Source organism: Triticum dicoccoides, chromosome 1A, assembly GCF_002162155.2.
Source record: "Triticum dicoccoides isolate Atlit2015 ecotype Zavitan chromosome 1A, WEW_v2.0, whole genome shotgun sequence".
Classification (NCBI taxonomy): Eukaryota; Viridiplantae; Streptophyta; class Magnoliopsida; order Poales; family Poaceae; genus Triticum; species Triticum dicoccoides.
In genome coordinates, this window is record NC_041380.1 from 87,011,764 (window position 1) to 87,031,213 (window position 19,450).

Consider the following 19,450-nt stretch of genomic DNA (forward strand, 5'->3'; position numbering starts at 1 on the left):
AGTGATCACCCGCCGGACGGTAGCACTGTAGCCACGCCCACCTCGGCGAAGCCCTCGTCACCAGGATTGAGCAACAGTAACCAGCCACCGACAAGGCCCTGGACAGTGGGGCCTGCCTGTCGACCAAGGAGCCGGCAGCCGGCGGGCCCCAGCAGCCAGTGCAGAAGTCGGCGAGTGTAGTCACAGATGGCTGGGCCCCATGCCCAGCCGGATTACCATTGTACCCCCGGGGGGGTAGGCCTATATAAATCCCCCGGGGGGTAGGCCTATATAAATCCCCCGGGACACCCATGCAAAGGGTTGATCCATGCTAGTTCTAGACACCACATAGAGAGGGGAGGAGGGCTAGCCGTGCTCTACTTCTTCTCCTCCCAAAACAGCTCAAGGAGCATCGTGTAGCTACTTGTTCATCTAGTGATCATGCAGAGACCCCGCAGAGCAGCAGTAGGGGTGTTATCTCCACGGAGAGCCCCGAAGCTGGGTAAGATTCGCCGGAGTGCATGTCTTCGCCTCATCCCGCTTCCAGGCACCGGCGACGTCTTACTGGCTCCCACAATGATAAGCCACCTATTGGCATATGTCGCACCTACCACCCGACAGACATCATCACGGTCTCCTTCTTCCATCGGCATTCCATCACCGGAGCCATCATAATCACGTCCTTCCACCTACATTGTTAGATCACCGGAGCCTGCTTCACCCTCTCCTTCCAGACCATCGGTGTCATTGAGATACGACAAGACATCACCTCCGCCGTGGATTATGTCCCCCAATAACTGTTCTGCTTCCAAGTCTCGGTGCTCCTTGGTTTCTGCAAATATTACAACATGGCAATTAATATACAAACATGATAGATGGATATATTAGTGGCAGATGACAACGCTTCAAGGGTTTGGGGTGGCCTCGACGACAACACTCTTTTAACTTGGTAAATTTGGGTGGCCTCGGCAGCCCTTCTAGGGTTTGGGGTGGCCTCGACAACAACTCTCTTTTAACCTGGTAAATATAGGTGGCCTCAGCAATGCTTCTAGGGTTTGGGGTGGCCTTGAGGACAACGCTCTTTTAACTTGGTAAATTTGGGTGGCCTCGGCAACGCTTCTAGGGTTTGAGCCGGACCGCCTCTCTCATGATTGTCCGACGTCTAGACCGACAAGGGATTTAACAAAATGGCACCATTCTGGATGTGCAGAAAATGGTCATATTTTTCCTGATCTCATCTACCCTTCTATATGTCACGTTGTCTATTGTCAAAGAATTCAAGAAAACCATGACTTCAACATTAGCCGAAAATGACAGGCGCATAATGGTACGAAGCTCTTCAAAGTTGTTTTGGAATGGAGTTCCCGATAGAATAATTCGCTTTTTGGTACAAAGTTCAGCAAGAGCCTTCCGAATATCGCTATTTGGATGGCCTTTGCTGAAATTCATACCAAAAGGCGAATTAATCTATAAGGAGCTTCGTTCCAAAACAAATTTAAAGAGCTGCGTAGCATCATACGCCTGTTACTTCCAGCTAATGATGAAGCCATGGATTTCTTCAATACTTTGATAGACAACGTGACATATAGAAGAATATATATATATTATATATATATATATATATGAGATCAGAAAAAAATTAGATCAACTTGTGCACATCCATAATGGGGGCATTCTTGATAAATCTGGACCCTCGACCCCTGGACGACCCTCGACCCTCTACACTAGTTCACGACCATCGACCGCTCGGTGATCCACGACCCTCTACCCTAGTTCCCAACCCTCGACCCCCTCATGTCACGTTTGACTAGTGTCAAAGGATTCAACAAAACCATGTCTTCATCATTAGGCGAAAGTAACAGGCGCATGATGGTACGAAGCTCTCCGAAGTTATTTTGGAACAGAGTCCCAGATAGGATAATTCACTTTTTGGTACAAAGTTCAGCAAGAGCCTTCCGAATATCGCTATTTGGAAGGCCTTTGCTAAAATTCATACCAAAAGGCGAATTATCCTATCCGGGACTCCGTTCCAGAATAACTTTGGAGAACTTCGTATCATCATGCCCTGATTACTTCCGGCTAATGATGAAGCCATGGATTTCTTCAATACTTTGACACAAGGCAACCTGTCAACCCCTTGGTGATCCTCGACCCTCGCCCCCTCGATGACCCTCGACCCCTCGACGACCCTCGAGCCCTTGACCCTCAATGACCCTCGACCCCCTGGTGACCCTCGACCCTCTACCCTAGTTCCCAACCCTCGACCCATTGGCGATCCTTGACACCCTCGTTCCCGATAAAAATTAAGAAGAGGAACAAGAATTAAAAAAAAGAGGAGAAGAAGAAAATAAAAAAAGAGAAGAAGAATAAATAGATTTTTAATCTATTTTTTCTTCTTCTCCTCTATTCCTTCTTCTTCTCATCTTTTTTTTTCTTCTTCTTCCTCTTCTTATTTTTATCCTCTTCTTCCTGTCCTCTTCTTCTCTTCTTATTCTCATTCTTTCTCTTCTTATTTTTTTTCTCCTCTTCTTCTCTTTTTTCTCCCCTTTTTCCTTTCCTTCTTTTTCTTCCCTTCTTCCTTCTTCCTTCTCCCTAGATAAAAAAATTCTAAAAATGTAACTTTTGCATATATAAAAGTTTTTCTTCTTCTTCGTTCTTCCTTTCTTCCTAGCTAGATATATAAAACTTTTCTAAAAAATGTTATTGGGGAGAGGGTACATCGACCCTCCCCCCTCATGTCGAAGTTATCGAGGAGGGGGTATATCGGCCACCCCCACTACTAGGGAAAACCCTAGTAGTAGCGCGGGTTTTGATGCTATCAGCACCGCGCTACTACTATGGCGCTACAGCTAACAGTTAGTAGTAGCATGGAAGGAACCCGCGCTACTACTATCAACTATATCAGTAGCGCTTTTGTTGAACGTGCTACTATTAAATAGCTGTAGCGCTTTCCTATACCCGCGCTACTGCTATATCTTTCACAATTTTCCCTGTTCCTTGCCCCGTTTCACATTTCAGTTTATAGTTTATAAGCTGCAGCTTCACATGTACCAGATAACAATCTCATTAACCACAATACCATATAGTCATACAGTAGTCATACAATAGCATACAACATTATAGGTACTCAGACATAGTCAACATGCATCCTCACATGAAAATAGCATATATGATAAGCAGTACTAGCTAGGTAGTCTAACAACCACACATATATAGTAGTTCTACTAGGTATATATAGTCTATGTAGTTCTAGATTATATCAACGACGATCATCATCCTCAAGCCTGGGCGGTGGGTGTTCCTGATAGTAATTAGGATGGCCTGTCCAACAGGAAGATTCTTGCCAACGAGGAATCTCTTCCACCCAACCGAGTTTAAGTGTGTGCGACCGTCCGTGTCCATGCGGTAAGTACAGGTGGTGATGGAGCCCCTTGCCGTAAGGCGTAGTCCAGCTGAGCCTTCTTCATCAGGCTCAATACCACAACTCACACATAGGATCTTTGGCAATTTCTGAATAAGAAAAACTTATCAATTAATAAATAGCCTCACACATACTCTTACAAATATATTTCTATTAAGTATAGATTTCTACACTATGAAAAGACACAGTACTACACATTTGTACTAAACATGAATTCTACTAATAAGTATATAGGGATTATCTACACTATTAATAGTTCCTTGGATTCTACACTAATAAGTATGTGATCGGACTCTACACTAAAGCATATCATCGACTAGATTCCACACAACATATCATTGGACTCTACGCTAAGCATATCATCGGATAATTTGCATTTGTAACTATAACATGCCATATCATGCCAGTCGATGATGGTACTTGTCAGGCGGGTCACGAATGGCACCCCGACAAAGTCATCACGTGGCAGAATTATGTCCCATAGGTTGCACACCTCCTCCTTGCTCAGCCTCATTCTTTGAGCTATGATGGCTTCATGAAGTGGGTCCTCATCATCTTCATCATCTTCCACCAGGTTGATATAAATGACAGCTAGCTTGGGTCTTTTTGCTCTGAAGGAGAAGCTGATCAACTTAGAACCGGTAAGATGCATGCGGGCTAGGAAACGGGCCCATCCATCTCCTCCAATCTGCGACATATTGCATCCTTTCTCGACCTCCATAGTGTTCGCCCCTAGGAGCCTCAAATGTCACAGTGTCTCCTCTCAGCTTGTTGAATTTCAACCTCACATTGCATGGAACGATATGTGTACAAAAAGCAAAATGACAAAATGCATTAATGCCAACACCAAAAACAAAAAAGTTGTTACATTTCATTGAATTTCTTACCGCCTCATGACGAAACCTCGGCCGGAAGTAGATGTCGAACAGCTTGCCAGTTGCAAGGCTGTTGGTGCACCTTGACTTGCACAGTCGACATGGTAGTGGTGGTCGCGCCATTTTCCTAAAGCAATATGAGAAAAGAAAACAATAACTTAGCATGGGATGATCATCAAGCTCAACATGCAAACCAAGATAGCAAACTAGCATTGACTATTCTAAACCCTAGAAACTATGCTATATCAAAGTGTTATATATGACCAGAGGCTTATATCAACTAAAAACTATCAACTATGTCTAAATTTTTACTAATCAGTTAATCATATCAACTTAAAACTATCAACTATCATCTCTCTCTCTCTCTAAATGTTACATATCAACTAGCCTACTAAATCAACTAAATCAAAATGTTCTAAATCAACTAAATCAACTAGCCTACTAAATCTAGCCTACTAAATCAACTAGCCTACTAAATCAACTAAATCAACTAGCCTACTAAATCAACTAAATCAACAAGCCTACTAAATCAACTAGCCTACTAAATCAACTAGCCTACTAAATCAACTAAATCAAAATGTTCCAAATCACCTAAATCAACTAGCCTACTAAATCAACTAAATCAACTAGCCTACTAAATCAACTAAATCAACTAGCCTACTAAATCAACAAAATCAAAATGTTCTAAATCAACCAGCCAGCTGAATCAAGTAAATCATATCAACTAAATCAAAATGTTGCATATGAACTAGCCTACTAAATCTAGCTAGGGCAGCCCTCGGGGGTGCTGATGAGGAGGGGGGTGGCATGGCGACCTCGGTCGGGGGTGCTGACTAGGGGAAGGATGGTGACTTTCCTACAAGAGGGGGCGATGATAGCGGCCGGCAAGGGGATCGAGGGCGGTCGGCCAAATGCACCTGGCTAGAGCTCGCGGGCGGCCACAAAGTGGGCGGCGAGAGGGTGGAGGAGCAGCAGAGGGGGGTGAGAGGGGGGAGGAGCATTACCTATGACGGCGGTGGCGGTGGCGCATGGTGGCAGAGGAGAAATCCTAACCGCAGCTTCTAGCGTCGGGCGAAGGGGGATGATTGAGAGATGAGCGCGTGCGAGGGGCCGGCCCACGTGTTTTCTTTTGCTATAGCAGTAGCACGAGAACAGGGAGCACGCTACTTCTAAGCCAAATATCAGTAGCTCTTTGTCCTGAAAAAACGCTACTGATAAGGCTAATCATGTAAAAAAACATCAAAAATATACATTGGTCATCATTGATCTTTTTGTGTAGAATCTAAATAGTCAACATGAATCCTCACGTACCTGTATAGGCACAAGTGAAGATTCATATTGCAGCCACAAATCCTACACATACAGTTCAATGAAGACCAAGTGCTCGTGATAGTTTGAGAAGTAACCTATTTAAGGTGGTAAATCTTGAGCATGTGTTGGTTTCCCTTGAAGAGGAAAGGGTGATGCAACAAAGTAGCGTAAGTATCTCCCTCAGTTTTTGAGAACCAAGGTATCAATCCAGTAGGAGACTACACACAAGTCGCCTAGTACCTGCACAAACAAATAAGAACCTTGCAACCAACGTGATAAAGGGGTTGTCAATCCCTTCACGGCCACTTGAAAAAGTGAGATCTGATAAAGATAATAAGATAAATATTTTTGGTATTTTTTATATAGATTGAAAAGTAAAGATTGCAAAATAAATAGTAAACTAGAATTGTAGATCGGAAACTTATATGATGTAAAGTAGACCCGGGGGCCATAGGTTTAACTAGTGGCTTCTCTCAAGATAGCATATATTACGGTGGGTGAACAAATTACTGTCGAGCAATTGATAGAAAAATGCATAGTTATGATGATATCTAGGCATGATCATGAACATAGGCGTGACGTCCGTGTCAAGTAGACCGAAATGATTCTGCATCTACTACTATTACTCCACACATCGACCGCTATCCAGCATGCATCTAGAGTATTAAGTTCATAAGAACAGAGTAACGCATTAGGCAAGATGACATGATGTAGAGGGATAAACTCAAGCAATATGATATAAACCCCATCTTTTTATCCTCGATGGCAACAATAACATTTGTGCCTTGCTGCCCCTGCTGTCACTGGGATAGGACACCGCAAGATTGAATCCAAAGCTAAGCACTTCTCCCATTGCAAGAAAGATCAATCTAGTAGGCCAAACCAAACTGATAATTCGAAGAGACTTGCAAAGATATCAAATCATGCATATAAGAATTCAAAGAAGAATCAAATATTGTTCATAGATAATCTTAATCATAAGCCCACAATTCATCGGATCTCGGCAAACACACCGCAAAAAGAATTACATCGAATAGATCACCAAGAAAATCGAGGAGAACCTTGTATTGAGAACCAAAGAGAGATAAGAAGCCATCTAGCTAATAACTATGGACCCGAAGGTCTGTGGTAAACTACTCACACATCATCAGAGAGGCTATGGTGTTAAAGTAGAAGCCCTCCATGATCGAATCCCCCTCCGGCTGATCGTTGGAAAAGGTCCCCAAATGAGATCTCACGGGTACAGAAGGTTGCGGTGGTGGAAAAGTGGTTTCGTGGCTCCCCTGGATGTTTTCAGGGTATAAGAGTATATATAAGCAAAGGAAGTAGGTCGATGGAGCTACGAGGGGCCCACGAGGGTGGGGGGCACGCCTGGCCCCTGGATGCGCTGCCGTACCTCGTGGCCACCTCGTTGCTTCCTTGACCTCCACTCCAAGTCTCCTGGATTGCATTTGTTCCAAAAAAATATCCTCGCAAAGGTTTCATTCCATTTGGATTCCGTTTGATATTCCTTTTCTGCGAAACACTGAAATAGGCAAAAAAACATCAACTGGCACTGTGCCTCCGATTAATAGGTTAGTGCCAAAAATAATATAAAAGTGCATATTAAAGCCCATCAAACATCCAAAACAGATAATATACTAGCATGGAACAATCAAAAATTATAGCTACATTGGAGACGTATCAGCATGCCCAAGCTTAATTCCTGCTCGTCCTCGAGTAGGTAAATGATAAAAACAAAAAAAATTGATGTGGAATGCTACCTAACATAATTTTCAATGTAATTTTCTTTACTGTGGCATGAATATTCAGATACGAAAGATTCAAGACAAAAGTTTAATATTGACATAAAAATAATAATAGTTCAAGCATACTAACAAAGCAATCATGTCTTCTAAAAATAACATGGCCAAAGAAAGTTATCCCTACAAAATCATATAGTCTGGCTATGCTCTATCTTCATCACACAAAATATTTAAATCATGCACAACCTCGATGACAAGCCAAGCAATTGTTTCATACTTTTGATGTTCTCAAACTTTTTCAATCTTCACGCAATACATGAGCGTGAGCCATGGACATAGAGCTATAGGTAGAATAGAATGGTGGTTGTGGAGAAGACAAAAAAGGAGAAGATAGTCTCACATCAACTAGGCGTATCAACGGGCTATGGATATGCCCATCAATAGATATCAATGTGAGTGAGTAGGGATTGCCATGCAACAGATGCACTAGAGCTATAAGTGTATGAAAGCTCAACAAAAGAAACTAAGTGGGTGTGCATCCAACTCGCTTGCTCACGAAGACCTAGGGCATTTTGAGGAAGCCCATCATTGGAATATACAAGCCAAGTTCTATAATGAAAAATTCCCACTATTATATGAAAGTGAAAAAATAGGAGACTCTCTATCGTGAAGATCATGGTGCTACTTTGAAGCACAAGTGTGGATAAAGGATAGTATGTAACATCCCAAAATTCTAAATTTTGGAATGTTATATTAAATAGGTAGATTTGATTGATTGTCTGAAAGTGAGTGAATTTGAAACTTTTTGAAAGTTAAATGAGAGGGAATAAAAGGACTTTCCCAAACTTTCATTTTGCATTTATGTCCTCTGGGAATTCAAATTCCTTTCAAATACAAAACCCTGGAGAGAAGATGACATGACTTCTTCCATTTAAAGAAATGAAAAGGGTTTTAGAAAATATTTGAATTTCATGGGAAAATATTTCAAATTCAGAAACTTTAAGCAACTCAATTATTTCCACGAGATAAGATAATATGACTTCTTCAAAATATATGAAATATGAGTTGGAAGTTTTAAATGAATTAAATTCAAATTCCTTTTGAAATTATTTTCAATTTCGAGTTATTTGGATTTTATTCAAATTATTTTTCTCCAAAATAAAAATATATGGAAAATAGGGTAACATGATTCCCTACATCAGAAAATTGGAGATAAATAAATTTGAATTAATTTTGGAATTTTTAAAATGAGTTTTACTGGATTTTACTAGAGCAGTAGCACTCTTTGCTTTATTTGAATTTGTGTAGATTTTATTTGACTCTAGAAAAATGTTCCGCTCATAGAAAATCTTTTTCTGAAAAGCTTGATATATTATGCCTATATAATTTTTTTATTTTTTTATTTTGTTTGTTTGTTTAAAAAAAATCTATTTCCGCCGCCAAACTGGGCCGGCCCAACAGGTCGCGGCCTAGCCCAGCCTCGCTCATCACCGACCCTGGGCAGGAATCCGGCTCCCGCACGGGAGCGCCGCCGCCGGAGTCCGGCCGGACACCGTGTCCGCCTCCCTTGCTTCCTCCCCACGCCTCCCGCCTATATAAGGCGAGGCTGGCCGCCTCTCTCTCGCATCACGCCGCCGCCCTCCCGCATCACCCCACCGCCGCTGCTACAGATCGCCACCGCCGCCGCGTGCTCGCCTCGCTGCTGCCCCGCGTCTCCCGATCCGCGCCACCGCGCCCTCCGCCGGAGCTCCGCCGCCATCCGCCCGGCCGCCCGAGGCCGAAGCCGCCGCCGTCACCGTTCGCCTCGACGCCGGAGCCGCTGCTGCCATCCGCTGCCGTCGACCCGAACCGGTATAAACCGCCCGGTCCTGTTTTTTAGGGTTTAGGTTTACTTCGGTTTTTTCTTAAAAAACGGTTTATTATTTAGTTTAGTTTATTTTATGAGCATTCATTAGTTAGGGTTTTGTAACGAACGATTTTCATTGCATATGCTTCTGTAGCGGACGTTCGTTCAATAGGATTTTTCTTTTAATTTTTAGTTTTCGCCCAGGGGCCTATGTGTGAGTATCTTTCTTCCACATTAGTCCCTCTATTTCAAACAAGCAAAACTTCTTGCTTGTTTATCCAAATTCAACGAAACCAACGCCCACTTCTTCGTTATGATCCCCTTTATCCAGATAACCAACTTAAACATGTTTTTGAAAATTTAAAATTTGATTTCAAACAGATTTAGATTCAAACTTCTTTTGATCATAACTCAAGTTTTATAACTCCGATTTAGTTGATTCTTTTTGCAAATCGAAGCTCTTGACCTAAACTTTCTGATAAGGCCAAATACACATAATTTTGGTACTGTTAGAAATTGTTTTATGTTGAAAGAGTTATTTGCTTGGTTTTGATGTTTTCCAAATTTTCTTTTTTGTTCTTTTCGATCTTTTGAGTGATTGCTTATGTGTGGTTACTACTGCTTGCTTACGATAGATTGATCAGAGTGTGATGAGTAGAACTATCAAGAGTTTTGAGTGCGAATCATCTTCACCAACAGTACAAGCAAGTTCACACTTTGATCATACCCCTTTACTACCCAGTTTTATTGCATTAGATCAATCCTCAAACAATTGCATGGTTAGGATCTGAATATATTGTGGGTTGGTAAGTAGTTGAGGTAGTACCTATTCACCTATTTATTATCAAACCTTTGGAAGTTACTTCTACGTTGCTTATAGTGCTATGCTATGCTTGTAGACGTGGATTGGGTGAGTGAATCCATGATAGATGTGAGATTGTTATTTAATGGTTCAACTTAAGGTGGAAACTTTAATACACATCTGGGTGGATTGAGGCACCTGGGGAACCAAGTGATTGCCTGTATTTTTGGAAATCCTGGGGTACCGTGTGATTCTCCTATGGACTGCCACCCAGGCTCAAAGGGATCATAAGATTATTCATGCTGGAAACTTCCGTGTGCAGCCACATGCCATTATGAGCTTTGGCATGGTTGAGTAAGTTGTGGGAAACCTTTCCATGATGGGATAGCAGATGTAGGGGATTGTAGGTGTACCGGCCTATCTATCGGTTAAGAGGACCTCTTCAGAAAGACTATGTCTCGGTCATCCGTTTCTCAAAGATCATGTAGTGCGAGAAATCCAATGGAGGAGATCGAGTCTTGTGGGGAAAAGTGCACAAACATCTGCAGAGTGTACAAACTAATCATGATTAGCCCTGTCCCCATTATGGACATCTTGAGTATCTAGTTCTTGGATTATCATGTTGATCTCATCACTCTAAATTAATTTTGTTGGGTTGTCAATTACCTTTTAATTGGGATTGAGATGGGGTTTACCTTCTCAATATTTTCAACCAACTTTGTAGTTAAATAAATTATATTCCATTGATGTAGGAAAAAATTGGCTTTTCGCAAAAACATTATAACCATAGAGCTTTTCCACCAGCCAAATATGCATGTAGTGATAGCCATTATTCAGCATTGCTCTATAGTGTGAATTTGCCAGTACATTCAATGTACTAACCCTTTGTGGCTGCAATGTCTCATGTTGCAGGATTCTTACGACGAGTAAGTGATACGTTCGGGTTATGATTTCTACACTCAACTTTGCTGTTGGTGTTGATGGGAATCCACAACCTTGTTGTTACTTCCGCTATTTGGATTGAGGTAATAGTATTTACGTTACTTTATACGTGTGATTTACCTCTATTATAAATCCTCGAGTACTGTGTGTGTCAGCATACCGATCCAGGGATGACACTTAAGCACAGAGACTTGATCCATTCGGGTCGGGCCGCTACATAGTAGCATTGCCCCTTCTCTCTTTTTCTCTCATTTTTTATATGGGCCTTTTTCTCTTTTTTATGGCCTCTTTTTTCGTTTGGAATCTCATCCTAACTTGTCGGGGAATAATAGTCTCCATCATCCTTTCCTCACATGGGAAAATGCTCTAATAATGAAGATCATCACACTTTTATTTACTTACAACTCAAGAATTACAACTCGATACTTAGAACAAAATATGACTCTATGTGAATGCCTCAGGCGGTGTACCAGGATGTGCAATGAATCAAGAGTGACATGTATGAAAGAATTATGAACGGTGGCTTTGCCACAAATAGATGTCAACTACATGATCATGTAAAGCAATTTGGCAATGATGAAGCGTGTCATAAATAACGCAACGGTGGAAAGTTTCATGGCAATATGTCTTAGAATGGCTATGGAAATGCCATAATAGGTAGGTATGGTGGCTGTCTTGAGGAAGGTATATGGTGGGTTTATGGTACCGGCGAAAGTTGCACGGTACAAGAGAGGCTAGCAACGGTGGAAGGGTGAGAGTGTGTACACTACTAGGAAAAACCTTATACACATAATCTTAGCAGCAGCGCGGCACAAAAAGAAGCGCTACTGCTAATTAGCAGTAGCGCGGTTAAGAAAAACACGCTACTACTAAGTTGATAGTAGTAGCGCGGGGTATAAAACCACGCTACTACTAAGTGGTTTCCACCGTGCCTACAGGAACAAGCAGCAGTATTAGCACAGGATATAAACCCACGCTACTACTAAGTTGATAGTAGTAGCGCGGTGTAAAAACCCCACGCTACTGCTATGTAGTCCTCATCGTGCCCTCCCGCGACAGGCCACAGTAGCAGCGTGGGGTATAAACCCAGCGCTACTACTATAGCTCGCGGAGGCCAAAGCCCAAATTCCCCTCCGCCTCGCCTGACCACTCCGCCCACTCTTCCTCTCCTTTTTCCCAAGTCCCCGGCGCCGCCGCCCGCCGTCCCCACCAAGCACCACCCATCCCTCTTCCTCTCCCTCTCCACCCGCGCGCGCGCCGCCTCCCCCAGTGCCCCGTTCCCCTCGCCGTCTCCTCCGGCGGACGGGGTCGGCCCTGCGGCGCCGATGCGGGGTGACGTGTACCTAGGGCGGTAGCTCGCGGCCGCGACCGCGGCGGGCGCCCGTACGTGCGCGTCGGAGGAGGATGCCGAGAGGCGCCACCGCCGCAAGGAGAAGCGGTGGGCCCTGGCCAAGAAGACGCCCTTCCCTTTTCTCCCAAGTCAATCAATCAATCCCTACCTCCCTCCATCAATCATGCGGGCAGGGCAGGGCATCCCCTCCAAGATTTGATTTTGCTTCTAAATCTTTAGGGGAGGGGAAGGAAGGGAAGGGAAGGGAAGGAGGAGGAAGCGTCCATCTCCGTCAGCTTCAGCGTCACCGTTCCTTCCTCCTTGCCGCCGGAGGAGGAGGAAGAAGAAGAGCATGAAGAGGAGGATGACATGGCTGTGGTGAAGATGACGCGGGGCCCTCAGGTTCCCCTCAAGGACCTCCTCCACCTCCACAAGGCAAGCGAAGCAACCTACATCTGCATCTTTCTTTCTTTCTTTTTAATACTAGTAATAGATAATAGATACTGAAACTGCAAATGGATGGATGGATCTATGTAAATATTTAATGTAGGGGGGAGGAGGAGGACCAGTCGATGAATTTGAGGTTTCTTTGATGCTTACTGTTGTGATTCATAAAGGTCTGAATCTGATCCCGTAAGTAAGATTATTAATTTCAACTGAATCATTTTTTGGGCAGTGAGTCACTCATTCATCTATGTATACGTATTAATGTGGCCACTAATTAATTTTCTTCCAGTTGGACTTGCCTGCCTCTGCATATATATTCAGATAGATAACGCATATGTTTGACCTACCTGTTGTGCAAAATACCACCACACAAGGCAGGGTGGCACCACCGATCCCGCACCTCAGTTGCTTCAAACTTTGACAAAAGGGCCACAACCCAGTTCCATTAATAAGAAATGATGAAACAAGCAGGTTTGGGGTTCTGAAACTTGGACAAAAAGCAAAGCCAAAAGAGAAAAACAGCAAATGCAGCAAAAAAATATAGGAATGCTTTTGTAAACTCATTTGTAAGGTTTTCAATGTTTATTTCCATGGTTTTTATTGCCATTTAGAATCATGTACGTGCCACTGCTATGCTCTGTTTTCATCTTGCATTTCAGCAACCAAAACGTTGAATTTATATCTTCAGTCTTGATCTTCCATGTCTTTGTGAAAGTTCAATCCAACCACCAGTACTGTACTCCACAAAATAACATTTTTGGTCCGAGATAAATATGTCTATGTGTTCTTTTATGATTATTACTACTCCAGTAGTGAATGTTCGAGTATGTTGAAGCAGTCGTGGAGTCTTGCGGTGGCTTTTTGTATCTTGCCAACTAAAGAGGTGGTTGCAGAGGTGGACAGAGATGACTACATCCTGCCAGGAGCTGAAACTCTGAAACTTCCAAAGAAATCGACACTTCAGTTCAACTCAGACAATGTTTGCTGCTTGCAAATCTTCTAATGGACGACTTGCAACTTGCCAGTTCACGGTATAGCGCTCAACTTGTTATCTCTGAACTTGGCTGAATTTTGTTGGAGCCTATTACTGCCATGTTCAGCTACCTAGTGGTCCAATATAAGAACGGAACCAAGCCTTGAGGACAGGGGCCATAGGATGGGCACAACATCATTGTGGAAGTCTGTAGAATATTGATCTCTTTCTTTCAAACACACCACACTTCTTTACAATAGGTAATGCCACTTGTCTCAAATTATAAGTTGGCTTTTATTTTATTCATACATCATAGCTTGTAGTAGTTTACACCAAAAAATATTCATCATGTTGGCAGTTTTGAACTGGCTGGGTGGCAGTGAAAGCCAGGACGCACTATCTGAAGTTCTGGCTGGCATCACGTCTCCCATTGACACTGAGTTCTTTTGCAGAAGTGCTCATTCTGCAGCTATGTATGCTGTCACCTCCATGGTACGTGCACAGCAAACTATTCTATTTTCCTAAATTGAATTGTTAATGGAGCTGAACAAATACTTTTATCATTTAATTCTCATGTTAAGGTAATCCTGAAATGAGAAAAAGCAATTAGCTATTTGTATTGGTTGACGTTCATGACCATTTATAAGTTGTGTTGCTAATTATTTACTGTTCCTTGACTGTTACTGGAGGCCAAGTTGGTATTGTTCTTAGACTGAAGCAAGGTTCTTATTTTTGTGGAACAAAACGAATCATGGTTAAATTGCGTTGTCACCTGGTTCAAATTGCCTAGGTTATATTGACAAGGCATTTTGCTGCTATTTCTAAAGAAGTGGATAGAAGGTTTAAACTATGATACATCATATCTGAGTTGGTTTGTATTTGGAGTTGGAGAGATATTTGCAAGTTTTTGAATGGTCCTATCTGTGGCATATTTTTTTCCTGCCTACTTCACTTATATCAAGATATTTAGAAGACTCGACAGAAGAATTTCAGCAAGAATCAATAGCTTGTGTGATCCTTATGTCGCTGAGTTCTTTTTATAAACGTTCCATTGATTGGACGGTTGAAGAAGTAGCATATGTAGGTAAACTGGTTAGACCTTTTAAAGTCTGCTGCTCTCACAAGTATATTTTGCATTATTTTCCTTCCCTGTGTGTGTGTGTGTGTTTACTCTTCTATTGCTTTGAGTATTAGTACAGGGCTATTGCAAGGTTGGTTTAATGCTCCGGTTACTTAATTTGGCTGCTTACATATGGAAGCATAGTTGCTCTTTGCAAATGTAGTGCAATTTAGCATCCATCTTATGCTACCTTGCAATCCAAACTCTTCCAGATCTGCTATGCTGATGACCGCTACGTCTGCTTTGCTCGAGAAGAGGACAAGTGGGTCATATATGGCTTCGAGACTGTCGAGGTAAGTTACTCGTGACTCCTGGGTGTTTATCAAGGCCCTGTATTCTTTCTTGTAGCCATTTTATTCTTAACTTGCTGATTTGTTGGTGTGAACTTCCTCCATGCAGAGAGAAGATAGTTGGGAGCATTTGCTAGAATGCTGGTGGCATGGCACAAGGCCGACATTGACCGGGGCCTGCTTGAGCCGAGGGCTAGGGCGAGGGACGTCACGGCGTCACAACTCAAGGCGGCGGCTGCCATCGGTCAAGTGTGGCTCGTCGAGGCTGCTCGTTGTATGTCGTTGCAGCTGAAGGCCGCGGGATCAGGCCAGGAAGGCGCCATGCGTTGACGAGTGAGCCAATTTTTGGATCGGACCATGACAACGTGTCTCAGTCTCTGACTTCTAGAAGTAGTGGTAAAGTTTTGAATTTGCATGGCAAGAACCACTTATGTAGGTAGCTGACATGCACAACATTGTGTTTACACTCTTACTTATGTAAAAGATATGAATTATACACGAGTTGCCTCTACAATGAGGAGTTGTGCTAGTAGATACGGCAATTGTGTGATAGAATGGAATTGATTAATTTTATTTTATTTTAATTTCTAATAAGTTAGTAGTAGCGTGGGAAAAAACTGCTCGCTACTAGTATCTAGGATACTAGTAGCGTTGGTATTATAGACGCGCTACTACTATTTCGTTAGTAGTAGCACGGGTACGAAATAGCAGTAGCGTGGGTGGCACATGCTACTACTAACAAAGTTAGTAGCAGCGTGGGTTTAACCCACGCTACTACTAACTATTAGATGTAGATCGATACTAGTAGCGTGGGTACCCACGCTGCTAGTAGCCATTTTACCCGCGCTGCTAGTAGCCTTTTTCCTAGTAGTGGTATAATTCATGGACTCAACATTAGTCATAAAGAACTCACATACTTATTGCAAAAATCTATTAGTTGTCAAAACAAAGTAGTATGCGCATGCTCCTAGGGGGTAGGTTGGTAGGAAAAGACCATCGCTCGTCCCCGACCGCCACTCATAAGGAATACAATCAATAAATAAATCATGCTTCAACTTCATCACATAACGGTTCACCATATGTGCATGCTACGGGAATCACAAACTTTAACACAAGTATCTCTCAAATTCACAACGACTCAACTAGCATGACTCTAATATTATCATCTTCATATCTCAAAACAATCATCAAGTATCAAACTTATCATAGTATTCAATGCACTTTATATGAAAGTTTTTATTATATCCATCTTGGATGCCTATCATATTAGGACTAATTTCATAACCAAAGCGAATTACCATGCTATTCTAAAAGACTCTCAAAATAATATAAGTGAAGCATGAGAGATCAGTAATTTCTATAAAATAAAACTACCACCGTGCTCTAAAAAGATATAAGTGAAGCACTAGAGCAAAATTATCTAGCTCAAAAGATATAAGTGAAGCACATAGAGTATTCTAATAAATTCCGATTCATGTGTGTCTCTCCAAAAGGGTGTGTACAACAAGGATGATTGTGGTAAACTAAAAATAAAAGACTCAAATCATACAAGACGCTCCAAGCAAAACACATATCATGTGGTGAATAAAAATATAGCCTCAAGTAAAGTTACCGACAGACGAAGACGAAAGAGGGGCTGCCTTCCAGGGCATCCCCAAGCTTAGGCTTTTGGTTGCCCTTGAATTTTACCTTGGGGTGCCTTGGGAATCCCCAAGCTTAGGCTCTTTCCACTCCTTATTCCAAAATCCATCAAATCTTTATCCAATAACTTGAAAACTTCACAACACAAAACTCAACAAAAAATCTCATGAGCTCCGTTAGTATAAGAAAATAAACCACCACTTTAAGGTACTGTAATGAACTCATTCTTTATTTATATTGGTGTTAAAACTACTGTATTCCAACTTCTCTATGGTTCATACCACCCGATACTAGCCATAGACTTATCAAAATAAGCAAACAACACACGAAAAACAGAATCTGTCAAAAACATAATAGTCTTTAGCAATCTGTAGGTTTCGAATACTTTTGTCACTCCAAAAATCCTGAGAAATTAGGACAACCTAAATAATTTTTATAATGATCTACTACAGTTGGAATTGGTCTTTCATCGCTCTCTGGTAAAAAATCAAAATTATTCTCGTGTGCACATACTTTCTGTTTTTTACAGCAAGATCAAACAACAATCACCCACGAAGATCCTAAAGGCTTTACTTGGCACAAACACTAATTAAACATACACAATCATCACAGAGCATAGATGATTTATTTATTACTAAACAGGAACAAAAAGCAAGGAATAAATATAAAATTGGGTTGCCTCCCAACAAGCGCTATCGTTTAAGGCCCCTAGCTAGGTGTAGCGACCCGACCTCAAACGGTCAAGTCTCTGTGCTTCAGTGTCATCCCTGGATCGGTAATGATGACACACACAGTACTCGAGGATTTATAACAGAGTAGCAATCACACACTTATTACATTGAATGTCTCCAAAGAGAACTTATTACAATAAATATGGCTTAAGGCCATCTAATACGATAACAACGAAAGGCTTGGAAGATAAAGTGAGTCCATCAACTCCAACGGCATAGCTGAGCTGCACGGCAACGACCTAACGAACCTTACTCCTCGGCTGAATAGTCTGCAACATAATACGTTGCAGCCCGAAACGGGTCAGCACAAGGAATATGCTAGCAAAATAACACAGTAGAGCAAGAACAGAATAATGCTATCACTACATGCATATTTGGCTGGTATAAAGCTCTATGGTTATAGTTTTTGCGAAAAGCCAAATTTTCCCCACAACAAGGAATAGATTTTATTTTAACTATCATGGTAGTTGGAACATCATTGAGAAGGTTCCTCCAACTCAATCCCAATTAAGGTAATTATCAACCCAACAATATTGATTTAGAGTGATGAGATACATAAGATAATCCAACTACTAGATACTCAAGATTTGTCCATAACCAGGGACACGGCTAACCATGATTAGTTTATACACTCTACAGAGGTTTGCGCACTTTTCCCCACAAGACTCGATCTCCTCAGTTGGATTTCTCGCACTACATGGTGTTTGTGAAACGGATGACCAAGACACAGTCTTTCAGAAACATTAACTCTCTACTCCGGGCAGACCATACCAAACCTACAATCCCACTACCTGATGATCCACCTCTTTAAGAGCTTCACGTAACTTACTCAACTATGCTAGAGTCCATAATAGCTTGTGGCTGCACACGGAAGTTTCTAGCATGAATAATCTCAGTTCCCTTTGAGCCTGGGTGGCGGTCCATAGGAAGATCACACGGGTACTCCGGGATTTCCAAAAATACAAGCAACACTGGGTACTCCAGGTGCCTCAATCCACCCAGATGTGTATTTAAGTTGCCACCTTAAGTTGAACCATTAATGAACAATCTCACATCTGTCATGGATTTCACTCACCCAAACCACGTCTACGAGCATAGCATAGCAATATAAGCAACGCGTAGAAGTAACTCCCAAGGGTTTGAATATAACAGGGCAATAGGTTCTACCTCATCAACTACTTCCCAACGCACATGTTAATGACATCCTAACCATGCAATGTTTGATGATTGGAACTAATGCATAAAAATGGGTGATAAAGGGGCATGATCAAAGTGTTACTTGCCTTGCTGACAATCCGCGTAACCTAGAGACTCCAAATAACACGCTTCGCACTCCGAGAATTCTATCGCAAACAAACAATAGCATACCTAAGCAATCAAGCTAAGAAACACGGGTAAAACTCAAATAAGAGGATCTAAACAGAAAGTTCAACTTAAGAACTCCGGTTTACAAAAAGAATCAAATCAAACGGAGCAACAAAACTCAAATGGCGAAAGAAACAAGATCCGTTTACTAATCTGGACCTAGGTCAAATTATACAGTAGAAAAAACTTGTGCAAGTTGATTAATCGGAAAGAGGGTCTCGAGATGAAGATCTAGGCGCTTGAATCACCTGATTCCGACTAACGAGCGAAAAGATAAACTAGAACAAAAATCGGATCAGAAATCGCGATTAGAAATAATCGCGGAATAATCCAATAAAAGAAAACTGACGAACAGGCTAACGAACGAGCGTTCATTATCTATAACTAACGAGCGAAAACCGTTCGTTAAAACGAACGTAAGGACGAACGTCCGCTAAAAAGAAAACCCGGGAAAAACTGGCGAACCGAAAAAAACGAGTTAGGGTTTTCTTTAAAAAAATGGATCGGTTTTCTTTTTAAAAAAACAGCGGCTACCTCGTCGGTTCGGCGAGACGCGGCGGTGAGGGCAGAGTGAGGCGTGGCAGCGGCGGCAGGGCGGCGCGGCACGGGCGGGGCAGCGGCAGGGCGGCGCG